The 13,580-nt window shown below is 44.5% G+C and overlaps 1 long non-coding RNA gene across 1 annotated transcript in view; it reads right to left on the bottom strand.

Moving 5' to 3' along the window:
- Positions 1-13,580, bottom strand: part of LOC149916893 (uncharacterized) — a 104,273-nt gene that overhangs the window by 16,575 nt on the left and 74,118 nt on the right. Inside the window, exon 2 of the long non-coding RNA XR_016469363.1 lies at positions 3,031-3,137. This is a non-coding gene — a long non-coding RNA (uncharacterized LOC149916893). The remainder of the gene's footprint in view (positions 1-3,030; positions 3,138-13,580) is intronic.

Genomic DNA, 13,580 nt, shown 5'->3' with positions numbered 1-13,580 from the left:
CACTAAAAACCACATGTGCAAAACCATGTGGGTCTGGAAAGGGTTAATGGGCTTTTGGGGGGTTGTTCCCCTGGATGAGAGGTGAGAGGGGGACAGCAGCTTGGCTGGGGTCACACAGTGAGTGAGGTTTGTGATAAATAGGAATGAGCCAAGCCTTCCACCTTCAGCTGAGCATCAGTGCAGAGGTGCAAGGCTTTGAGAGCCCTGCCTGGTTTTGTGGGGAAGACCTGGAGCACCACCAGAACACCTACCTTGGTCTTCTGTCTGCTGCCCAATCACTGCAGGAATAACCCCAGGAAAACGGGGTCATTTCTTACCCTTATATGTCTGATGGCAACCTGCAGCACCTTTGCTCACCTCAAACAGAGCACACCTGCAAATTGGCAGCTACATGGATCACTCAGGACAGTCAGCAGGGATTTCAGTCAGAACCCTGACTGCCCAAAACCAGCCCTGTACACTGTAGCACAGAAAGCGATGCTGAGAGGGTGACTCCTTTATTGCTGAGTCAAAGCAAATCATAGTAAAAGCATTTTTGTAACATTTTCTAATCTGCTTCTTGAGTGTTTAGTCATTCCCAAAGTCAGTATGAATAAGGATTACTCTTCCCTTCCAATAAATGGACCCCTCATCTAAAATCCTGCCCAGTTAACAGTTTTTTCACTCTATTTTTGTGGTTGTTTTTCTGGTAAAGTTACCACCATCTGTGGCCAAACAACACACTTAAGCCCAGCAACCTTTCAGAAAAGTGACAGAAGATGTCTGCTGCTCATTTCACGTGCTTTTTTGCCCAGTATAGTCCCCGAGGAAAGAAAGAAGGTGCCAAAACTGAAATAAGAAAGATAACATTGGTAAATGTCAGAGCTCCCTGGTGAGTGCAGAGGTCTCAACGACTTGAGAATGCTGAACAGATGACTCACTGGGAAGGGTTGCCGCACGTCCTGTTTTTGGCAGATGGGATGCTAACTTTATCTACAATTCTACATTTTTATGGTATTATAGTAGCATCTAGAGGCCTTAGTAGTGAAGGAGATGGTTGGGGAACTGTTTGGGGTAGAAACCATGGTGCTGGTGTGCAGGTTGAGGGAATTTGATTTAATGTGAAAAACTTAGGCTCTCACTCTGCTAAGTATATGTTGGACATATTTTACAGCCAGGGTCTGGTTTATAGGCACAGAATGGCATCCTCCTTACTGCAAAGTCAGATCCTATCATAGTTGTTATATGTATAGAACAGTTCTCTGTATAAACACTAGATGCATTATCCAATTTATTATGGAGCCTTCTACATCACCTGAATGTGGAGATCCATGCTGTCAGAATCAGGTGCATGGTGCACAAATTTTGCCATAGCCCCAGAGACAGATTTCAGAATCATGCCTGTTTGGGTCAGTCCAAAAGCATTTTGGTTTTGCTTTTGTATTCTGGCATTGAAAAAATGTCACTTTAAGAAATGAATTCCAAACAAATAAACAACATATTCTGCATTTTAGGTATTGAAATCACAGGCTGACTCTCCCCGATGTGCCTCTCTGTCTTTTCAGCCAAAGCCACTGGCTGAACTCAGAAGTGCATGAACAGCCCTAAATCCCACACTAATTTTAATTGCATTCGCTATTCAACAAACAAATAAAGCCACGCAGCTCTAATGTAATGATGCTGGTGATGACATTTTCCACATTCTGCTCCAGATCTCCATGTCATTCGTCCTACCACAAGCCAGTGCTACACACCCTACAGCAAGATGAAGACTCAGGAGCCAGCTACTGTCTATGAACTAAAGCAGACCTGAAGTGAAATCTTGACCTCAGACAATAGCAGCTTTGCCACCAGCACAAGCAGGACCAGTTTGTTAGCCCAGGATTCCTAACTCAAGCATTAGGGGTTTGTATTTTTGACGGTTTTAATCCAGAAACCCTGAGCTCACTTCCACCATCTGTGGATGTGATTACAGGGGTAGACAGGATAAAGCTGGAGCACTCCGTGTATTTCTGCTCCCTTCAGCTTCCAAATGTGAAGCTGTCACTCAGCTGGCCCTGTCCAGCCAACTAATTGTTCTTCTGGGGACAAACTCCCATGGCTAACGTGTCCCCATGGTCTTCCATTTAACATCTTGCTGAAGGAATACAAATTTGTCCACTCCTCCCTCCCCTTCTTATCCAGTTGAAATAATAAATATTTTACCCATGATTTATTGGATTTCAGTTTGTTGAAAAGATCCTCCAAACAAATGAAGTTTTAATGGCAACAAAAGCCAGCCGCAGCGCATTAGAAAATATAAACAGCAGCGGAGACCATTAAACAAACCCCACTTTGGATACAGCTGACATACTGCTCAGCAAACTTCACCTCCTGAGGCCAGGGCCCTTGAGAGAGGGTCACAAGCCCCTTGTTGGTAGAGGGAATCTGGAAGTAACAAGGGTCTGAGCCCTGTGAACACTGAGGGTTGCAGGAAGGACTTTTGAAAACCAGTCGAGGTTTTCAGCTATTAGGACCATAGGCAGAATTTGCTCCTCCACAGAAAGAGCACCCTGATCTCTTCCCACCACCTCCCCCACTGCCTAAGCGTTTTGCCAGCCCAGCCCAGCTCCAGCCCCTACTTTCATCCTGCGCTCTCCAGGTGAGTTCTGTTTGCCTGGATTTACTTTTAGTACATCCCCAGTTCCTCCTCTACCCTCCCATCACACCCACAGCACAGCTGGATGTGCAATCACTCCTCATACAGTGCTGTTGACAGCACCAGAGGAGGAAGCAAGTCCTGCATCTGCACGTTTCTCCACATCTGAACATTAGAGGCCAGGGCAGGTAGAAAGAAGTGGAGATGAGGTGGTTGTGGCCGGGACCAGTCAGCTCTGCAGCAAGCTCATCTGCAGCCAGAAAAAGGACCAAAGGGTGCTAAACGTTCTACTTACTGATACCCCATCCTCCTGCCCTACAGACACATCTCAGCTGGACAAGAAGGTATTCAGTTCTGGAAAAATCAGACTATAATTTATCCCTTCTGCAGAGAGGGAGAAAGCCAGCTTTCACCTACCTTCCCTCATTCTTCTTCAGACACCGATGAGGATGCAGGTAAACCATCTTCCCCAGAAGTTCTTGTCTACTCGTCACCACAACTCTGGGAGCTGCTCCCGGACCTGTTGTAAAACACAAACAGAGGAAGAACGTTGTCTCTCTCTTTTCTGTAGTTAATTGTTTTCCTGAATTCTCCTGCAGCTTGCCTGGGAAAGGTGCAGGTGAGACATGCCTCTGATGGTGGCCCTTGGCTGCAGTCCTAAGTGGGAATAACTGTTGTAGATGCAGTAAGGAGCCTGTGGACATCAGCCGATACTCTGTCCTCTCTGCAGAGTACATCAGCAGTGTTTAAGGTTTGTCTGAGATTTTCATTTCGAACTCTGAAGCTCACGGAAGGTAACAGCTGGATCAAGCACTTATCATAACCCATCTGAGCCAACAATGGCCTTTTGAACCTGCACAGCACTCTCTAAACCAGAGAAAAGCCTCCATCTCAGACAATATTCATGGTTCAGCAGCATTGTCACTCACTAGGGGACCTTTCTGTACTCAGCAACCCGATACAGAGGTGAATGCCCACAGCACTCCCAAACAGACCTACTGCTGAGTGACTCGGGCTGTGTCCCCTTTGCTGTGACACGATGCAATGGAAGCAGCCCAGAAGCTCCTCAGGTCACGGAAGCTAAACCAGGCCATGAGAGGAACTGCAGACTCCTACCTGAGCAATAAAGCATACTAATTCCCTTCACAGCAAATATACAGAAGCCTAAGCAGAAGGGGCCTAAGGAGAGCTACCCCACCAGCACAACTCCCTTTTGCTAAGCTCAGTGCAAGGATGTTTTCTGCAGTATAAATTCTAGGGCTCATCTATTCACAGCTTGTTCTTTGCTCTCAGACACTACCTAAAGCAGTCTTTGATGAGTGCACAGCCGGGATTGCCACCTTCTATTCAAATGGGGAAAGCCAGGACAAGTAATGTGTTCCAGAAACTGGAAATCAGGATGTTTTGATTTGTGATAAAGTACAAAACATGTGTGAGTGACCAAAGACACCCTGCCTGAGTCTTTCAAGAAATAAGTGATTCAAGACATTTTACCATAAGAACAAGAGTTTACTGTCATTGTTTACTGTCTACAAAAGAGCTGTGACTACTACTTTATTCAAACACTTTTATTTTGTCTACTTAATCCATTCCAATTGACTGCAAACAACTTCCCTTTCAACAGTCAGGAGTGTCTGGGAAAGGTTCCTGTCTGCCTGTATGGAATTCAAGCTGCACCTTGACATCCCAGCACATCCAGAGCTCCTGCACACTCCTCCAGCCCTGCATGTGCATTGCTTGAAGCTGACACTTCTTCCCTGCCCCTCTTTGCTGAGGCTATGAGATGAAGGAAACCCTCTAGAACATGGCACAGCTCACGTTGCCTTCCCTCTTCTGTTCATCTTCAGCTAAGCCCATGGAGGACCACTGTGGTTCAGGCAGATAGCTAGAAAACATTGAGTTTCATTTTTTAAAGTTAATAAAGCTCACAACAATCCACAGCAAAAAGTTAGTTCTGCTCCAACCCGTGGGTTCATCACTAAGAGGCTGACTGGACTGGAAAAAGTGGTAATCCAGATAGCTGTAACTGCATACCACACACTCACAATCAGATTTATTTCATGATTTAGGAAATGTAATCACTTAGTGATTACATTACTTAGCACCATGCTGTGCTGTGCACTGAAAGACACCATAATTAAGCTGCAGCAGACCATAATTGCACCAGGAATGAATGATGTCAGGAACACAAAGTGGCCAACATGGATTTGCAAGAGATCACGCAATGATTTCTAGGAGGCAAAAAAACATTTGTTTGTTTTAATTCCAAGCATTTTAATTTCATTTGTAACTGAAAATCAGAACTGGATTCAGGTTAATGAGAATGCTACAAGCAAGGAGATGAGGCAGGGCTCAAATGGGCTAATAAAAGTAATCACTGATAACAGCAGGCAAAAAAACAGTACGAAAGAGACTCTAAATGCATTCACTTAGGAGGCTACAGACATAACGAGAAACATCTCAAGGCTCTGCACTCCCATGCTGGAGGCTAAGCCCAACCCTACTGAAATCAAGGTCTTTCCACTGACTTTGTTGTTTGTGACTGCACAACAAGCAAAACCTTTCCCACTGCAGTCTGCCTGCCACAAAATCTTGTCTGTTCCCTTACGCATTTTCCACTGTTCTTAATAAAGCCATTTACTTATATTATGTTAATATTTTTTAAAGAAGAAAAGAGGGACCCTTCATAAATACACAATCAACCCTGAGGTAATTTTCCTAAAATAATTTTTTAAATAAACTGCTCTGTACAAACTTCAGTCACTTCAAAATGCTCTTTGAAACTGAAGACTGTGGAAAAGTTAAAGAAGTGATTGCTGATAAATAGTTCCATATGATTTATTGAATATAATATCCTTGCCCTACAACAGAATGCTTTTTCAGATCTTGGGACATGGCCGTTTTTCTCACAGAGATCTGTGCTAAGGCTTAATAAGGTTTTTATATGCTAAAGAACTTCCTTCAGTTCCAAAACTCCATACCTACACAGCTCCAGCAGGGCTCTTTTAAATAGAAACACCCCTTAGGATGAAAGTGAATGAAATAGGTGGAGCTGGATAAAGATGACTTCTGTACAGTATTTGCAGAGTCCCTCTCTGCTGTCAGAGCAGGAAGGAGGCCCTTTTCCATCACGCTGTGCCCACACCCAAAGGTTTATCAAGATGCTCTCTCTGCTAATTCCACAGAACTTGTCCTGGGCTCTGAAGGAGAACAGAAGTTGTCACTGCCTCACAGCAGCATTGAATATATATATGCTGACAATGTGACAGAAGAGGGAGGGCTTTTGATAGTGAGATGATGAAGTACTTACTGTTCCTTGCTGGCAGCTCTGAGAAAGCAGACCACCTCCCCTTTTTCAGAAGGGTCATGTAAGGCATTTTGGTATGCTGTACCAGGCCTCAGAAATTGGTTTTCTGGAAAGATTCAATGCAGAAAACAAATGCAGACACCTTTTCAGCTTTCCTGCATAGCTTCATTGCGCCCATTACCTTACAGAGCACTCGGAAAGCCTCTCTGGTACATTAATGCAAACTCTGGTTTAACACATGCTTGCGTATTTCGCACTGCCTATATAGGATTAGCGCTTTCTGTAAATGTATTGATCCAGCCAGAAATGATCCAGCTTTAAACAGACACAGGAACACTCATGTGCAAAAGCCACACATATAACCATCCTTTCTTTTCTGCTATAGACTGGTATGACTGTGCATAGAAAACTGCCCTCCAGACAACCAGAGCAGGAACCCAAATTCTGTGCCTGGCTATTGCTAGCCAAGTGAGGCATAGGAATCACTTCCACACACCAGAGTCTCAGGGCTCCAAACCAGCTGTACCTAGGACATAATCAAGCCAACACGGGCCTGATGTTGGCTCTATGGGTGCACAGAAGCCTCAGCCAGAAGCCACATGCCTTGGTAGGGTGAAACCACGCTCACCCTAAGCCACTTTCTTACACAGCAGGGGATCTGGCCTGGACCCCAGCCATTTCAGGCAGAAAGCAGGCAGGAACAGGCAGATCCATATGTACCCAAATGTGAACTCACATGCCTTCAGCATGTTTGAAAGGACCTAACAGTATTCCTTTCCAAAACCCATTGTAAGTGTATGACTAGGCTGAGCTCTACGCAGCTATAAACAGGAAACAAGTTCTTCACTCTCAAGTGGTTCAATGACAAATATAATTCAGACGTGACAGAAATGCCCCTATTTGCAGGCAGCAAGTGTATGCCAAAAGTTCAGGTGAGAACTTGAAAGCCTCAGATGCAAAATGTTGATCCTGAGGAAGATGGAGCAACAGAGCTGTACATTCCTGTAGAACCACAGGGCAAATACCCAGGCAGCTGATAAAGGACTGAAACAATGGGCACTCCGGAGGGCCTGAAAGGAAAGTGAGAGGGCAGAGAAAAATACTGTGAGTGTTCAATCTTAAGCTTCGAGAACAAAGATTAGCATGAAAAGGTTTACCATAAGATAAAGATGCATTTGGATGGGGAGTGAATCATCTCATCCTATGGTGCTGCACATCTCTGTAAAGACACGTACATGTACCCAGATATCCCAGGAGACTCTAAGCATTCTTCTGTCTGAAAACTGAGTGAGCAGGAGATAGACACAAATGACCAGGTGAGGCAGGAGCCAGCTGCGTACGAACATGTGGGACTCACTTTTGTGTTCTCCTGTTTGTTATAGGAAAGAAAAATAGTGTGTGGGTGGGCTGAGAGCCCTCTGCTCACCCAGTGTGGAAACAGTAAATCAGGGGCAGCCCCAAAGAGTCACCTGTGATTTTCAAGTGTGAAAAGCCCTCTTTCCCCTCTGGAAAAAGCTCCAACATTACCCTCTCATCTTAACCTAGCACAAGTTTCTTAGGAAGTGTCTCACAAGCAACAAGTAACTCAAGTCTGGTCCTGCTTGGATGAAGTGCATTCAGTCTCAGCTCAACGCACACTTTATTCCCTGACACCAGAGCTTGCCCTGGCCAGTCCAAATTCCCACCACGACTCAATACATGCAAGGAATGCCGTGTCTTTCAGCACACCAGTTGTGCTTCACTGACTACAAGGGGCTTCCTGAGTGCTGGCAGGCAGCCGTCTCACACCTCCTCAGCACTTCCCACCCAATTCTGCTTTCCACATTTCTCTTTCCTCCCAGGATTTCCCAGAGAGGATTTCTGAAAGCCAGTATTGCCCAGGACTTGGTGTCATAATCGGTCCCATCATAGCTAACACATGCTTCAGGTATTGGATTCTGCAACTCCTCAGCTGTTGTCCCATCCTCTGGAAAGGTGTCACCGTGTTGATTTATAAACATAAGGAACCAAACACCTCTTGCAGATCTGGTGGGTAAACAGGCCGACCTCCTCAGTAGCCTCATACAGCTCCATATGGCAAGCAGAGCAACACAAAGGCTTTTGTCCGTGTTTCCCATCAGTCAGACTCTACAAAGACAAACGACTAAACCCAAACTGTGGCCAAGGTCACCTTATCAGTGACCCCCAGCCCCTGGCCTTGCTCCAGTAGGCCCTAGAGATCTCAGCAGTCATTCCCAGCCCCACACAGATACACTCTCTGTGCTGCTTTCTGCCCTGATAAACATTTCATCCCTTTTCTCTGGGAAAGAGGGGCTGTGGAGCATGGAATTAGCTACAGTCCCTGTCTCTGGGGCACCTCCAGTGTTAGCAGAGGGAGGATATTAACCTGAAATGAGACATTTTTCATTTTACTGGAGGCTTTTCTAAACCTACCAGACAATCTGGCCTCAGTGCTCAGGGAGAAGGACGGCATCCTACTGCCTCCATCACCAAGGCAAGCATGGCACAGACAAGTCTGGCAACATCCATCCCCTGCACTTGGAGCACCACCAACAACCTCCACTTGTCTTTCCCTTTGGTCTGTAGCAGCCCGGTGCAGGTTTTTCTGGCACATACAATTGTACCCTGTTATCTTTATAGATGTGAAATATGTGCTGCTATGCCTGCAGTTATGATTGTTTGAATGAAATCTTAATTGCAAGAAAAGAAAATAATCTTTAGTTATAATTACATTGCAGAGGATGAGTAATGGCATTCATATCACTTCATACCTCAGAGCTTTTGTTGTCACTGTTACTTTTTTGATCAGTTCTTAAGAATAACAATTGCAGCTACTTATACAAAAATTCACACTACATTGTTTCTTTTTTTTTTCTTCTCAATAAAAATCAACAGGCTAAGCTCTGCCTTAGCCACAAAAGAGTTAATTTAAAGAATAACAATGGGGACCACGCTCTTCTCAAAGGGATATTTATTTGGTTTTAAAGAACTCGTTCTTCATGCAAAGAAACTGAAGGCTGGAACCAGAAGAGAAACATCTGCCTTCTCCAAAGTTATGAGAAACTGTTGCACATTCCTAACCTTTCTCCTGTCCTTTTGGCTAAAACTCAATTACTTCTCCTTAAGGTAACGTACGTCTGGGCAACCAGCATATGAAAATCACTCTTTGAAACTAAACACAAATAAGATTAGCTGTAAGGAAGGGAAGGACATATTTTCACTTCTGGTAAGAAATATTTTCAGTTAGCAGACACCTTTCTTTCTGGAGGACAGATCTCATCCTTCTTGATCTTCAGGATCTGAGCAGGTCTGAGCACTCAGAGGTGATACAAGAACCAGCGAGGATGCTGGGCATGAGCTGAAAGACATGCTACAAAACTCTACAGCTTTTTGGAAATTTTGGAAGTAGAAGAAAAAGATAGGGCAAAACTATACAATTGTCAAGAAATCCTAGGATATACAAAATGCATTGCCAAAATATTTTCATGCTTTGAATAATACTAACGGATGGATTTTTTCATTTAATGAAATTGTTTCTCCATTTTTTTTCAGCCCCCTTTCCTAACTGTCTGCTTATTTACAGGCTGAATACCACTGTAAAAACATCAGACTAAAGCACTTAAGGACACCAAATAATGCTTCTGAGAACAGGTAGCTTTAGAGAGTCCAGAAGGAAATAGCTGAAAACTAAAATGTTTGGTTTATTCTTCAGGAGTGGGGCATAACAAAAACAGATGGAAACAATTTGGATAGCAAACTTCTTATATACATCTCAGCATCTCCGTAACCTCAGCATTCACCTTGAGTACAAATTGCCCCAGCAACTTGCAGCCCAGGATTAAGAAACTATTGCTTATTTAAATACAGATTTGCTGGGGATATCCACAGGAAATTTGAGGAGCTACTTACTGAATGCAGACCATTGTTTGCATTACAGGAGCAGTCAGAAGACGCCAGCAAATCATGCGCAGTACTGTACAAATTCTGAGGTACCTTCCCCAGTTCAAATTGCTGTAATTTTCCACCATTACTACATCATCAAAGTGCTTCACAGATCCTGTTGGGTTGAAAAGCTCCTTATCACCTCGACACTGCCCTAGTACCAAGCAGTGCATACCAAAAGGTGTTCTGGCCAACTCCAGCATCTTGCCAGCTGTGGGCACAGAGGTGAGCGTGACTGCTCTGAGGTCACACAGGCAGCCTGTGGCTGAGGCAGGAGTAAATCCACATCTCAGCACCAAAGGCCATGTCACAACCAAACCCAATTTTTCTCTCTGATCTTGCTTTTTTCTTGCTCACATAAATATTTGCATGGCTAGAATGAAACCACATTGCATTTTTTCCCCTTAGGAAAAACAGCAAGTACTTAAAATATTTCTGTGCCTTCCCCTCCTCCTTTTCAAGGATTTGGTAGGTGGAATATATTTTTATTTTTCCTGGCAAAGAAGAAAAGAAGGAGAAGGTCAGGTAGAGTCAGATCCTTGAAAGCCCTCTGTTCTTCAGCTTTGTCCTCTTTGGCATCACTACAAGACAGCATGGGCACAACCATGATAGCTTGAAAGCCCAACTCAGGCGAGGGGAGCAGGTCAGCAGCAATATGGAGGTGTTTGGGGGTGAATCACCTGAGCACTGGGAAAGCTGCAGAACCCACGCTCCTGTCCTCACTATGATAGAACCATCAAGGTTGCAAAAGAACTGTAAGATCACAAAGTTCAACCCCAACCCACTCCCCAGTGCCCACTGACCATGTCCCAGTAATGATGCCAGTGCATCATTACTCTGAGAAGTAATTTTTCCTAATATCCAACCTGATATCCAATCTAAGATCTAAATATGGATTGCTCAAGTTTGAACAAAGTGTGATTACAGTGCAAGCACACAGTGAATACCCTAAGCAGGATCAATCATAGTGGATGAATGTGATTAATCCTCTCTGTTCTTCCCCAGGAGCAACAAGAACAAATTACTCCATCCAGTGTCATCCCTGGTTTTGCCAGAGGAATTTCACCTGCCTGTGCCAGCAGTACGTACAGCTCCAACCAAAGCACTGGAACATGCTGGTGCCCACACACAGCAGCCTAAGGAGGAAAAACCTCCTACCTTGCTCCAAGCCCAACCATCCTTCTCTTGGGATAATGGCTGCTTGCTCCTCCAAGCATCATGAGGTTCCCTCCCAGCAACCAGGACACAGAGCAGCCTCACTCCTGCTTATCTGCAAGGGCACAAAGCAGGGAAGGGGAGGCATGTATGTCTTCAATATGCTTGCCCTTTTTGAGTCTCTATTCCAAACACATGTTTCTCCTTTTATGCAAAACATGTCTCTTCTGTTTTCTGTCTCCTCAATTTCATTTCAAAATGCAGTATTTTTATGGCATGAAGAGATAAAGATATGAGGAGGGGAGGGAAAGTGGTACAAAAAGCAATTAAGTCTGGTGGCTGGTTATTGTAATGCACTGAGAAACAACCCAAACCATTCTGTTTGAAAAAGGGGCCACTTCTGCTGATATGAACAAGGTTTTCACAGCTCCCATTAACATGACTGGAAACCTTCCAGGTAGAACTCCTGTCTCAGTCAAAGATTAGACTATCATGAGATGAATGGAAATCTTTCAAGGGAGGAACCAGCATCGTTCCTGGATCATTCTAGCCTTGTCAACCATTTATTTAGTCCATATTTGTGCTCCAAACTCCTTGTATTAATACATGAAGACTCATGACTGAGGCAATAAACTGCTTTAATGAGGTCTACTGAGCACGTCTATCCCAAACAGCTGAACAGAAAGGAGCACAGGGAGAGCCCAGAAGTTCTACCCTGCAGTAAATGGGCTGCATGCTTTGGTTCTTGAGAAATATGTCTGGAGGGTTTCTGAGAGCACAGGAAGTTCACATCTGCCAGGTGATCCAAGCCTGGGGCAATTATCATGGCACAGTACTGTGAGGATATTTCTGTCCTCTGCCATCCTATGCATCTGATCCTGCAGAAGCCCCTCTGACTTTGAATTAAACCATTGTTGCTGGAAACACACAATTCCTGACCCATAAAATTTGGTATGAACCATGGATTACACAGACAAACTCAAATTGGGAATGAGTTCAGTTTTTCTCAGGGATAAGTGGGAGTGTATGAGATGCCTCCGAGGCACAGATTCTCCTTGCCAAGCAGCAGGCAGCTCTCCCAGCCAGCATGCACCTGTGTCCATATTTCTACATCTGCTTGGGCATAGCTCAAGGTTTGCCATGCTGTCTCACAATGTGACACCCCTACTGTTACAAGGGCAGGCGTTTCCCATCCTGTCAGCATTCCAAAAAGCCAGGAGCCCACCAGGTGCCCAGTGATTACCCCAAGCCAGGTCAGCATAGAAAGGTTGTGTTCTGCAAACCTCACAGCACCTCAGCCTCAGGTCCTGCTGGCACCAGTGTGGATGGGAGGCAGAACTCCATACCCAGGCTGCAAGCACATTCCTAAGCAGAGCGTGGTAACAGCAACAGGAGTCAATGCGAGCCACTATGAGCTGGGACTGTTTTCTGTGCTAATTTAAGTCATAATGTTAAAACAAACTATTTCCGGACTGCAATTATTGCACCTCATAGAGAAATTGTGAGATGCTGAAATTAAGAAAATGCTCAAATGCATTTAATTACTAACAGATACCTTTAAACTTGTGGTTAGGAAACTGCTTGCTGTTCCCAGAGCATGTGCCCCGCCATTCAGTCCCACTCTGAAGCATGTTCAGAATCTGCTGATCCATAAAATGTACCATTGGTGAAGGTTTGTTTTGGCAGAGGTCTCAATTTTGTCCAGCAAACTAATGGTGTCCGTTAACACACCATTACATACGTCGTTAACATACTTGGCAACTGGGATTTCCCCTCAAGAATAAAGAAATAATGTGTAAATCATAATTATTGTCTGCCTGGCAGTATCAATCATCACACACAAGGCACTTGTTCTAATTCTCCACCCCCAAAAATGTTTCCTGTGAATGCGACCAGCGGTGTCTTTGCACATGGCACTCTATTAGGAAACCACCAGTCAACCCCATGCCCCACTACTTTACAAGGTCCCTACCAGGAAGCCAGAGTCACTGACAAACAGTTTCCGTCAATTTAAGAGCAATCTACCCCATGATGAAGAACAGACAAGGATTATCTAGGGAGTGGTCCTAGATATTAACATCAAGTTCTTCCAAACAGCCACTAAAACCTATTTCTTTTCCTGTGTGGAAGTCTTAGAAAGAAAAAAAAAGTGTACATTATGACTGAAAAGCCCCCTCTATGAGGATTATGGTTGATGAGCATGCACTCCACTTCCTAATTTTTGCATGCAGGAGCTCTAAAGCTTTACTGAGAACCTGGCCCTAACAAAGGTGGCAGGAAGAGCAGCCCTCCTTTATGTGCTCACACACATAGGAGGCTCTGGGCCCTGCTCTAAGCCAGCACTGGTGGGTGAGATCTTGTTCCTTGGGCTGACACACGCAATCATGCAACATCCAAAGTCACTCACATCCAAAGTCACTCTCCAACCTGCAGCTTGAACAGTCCAAAAGCACAGCAATGATAAAATAACACCAACAATGCCATCAGCAGATGTGACTGCCAAGCAACTTTAGCAACTTCACGCTTTATGACATACATCAAATAGAAAACACTTGGCAT

This window comes from Phasianus colchicus, chromosome 9 (genome assembly GCF_987193195.1).
Source record: "Phasianus colchicus chromosome 9, bPhaCol1.hap1.1, whole genome shotgun sequence".
In the NCBI taxonomy this organism is placed as follows: Eukaryota; Metazoa; Chordata; class Aves; order Galliformes; family Phasianidae; genus Phasianus; species Phasianus colchicus.
Note: the sequence above shows the minus strand (reverse complement) of the source record. Positions and strands in the feature narration are given on the sequence as shown.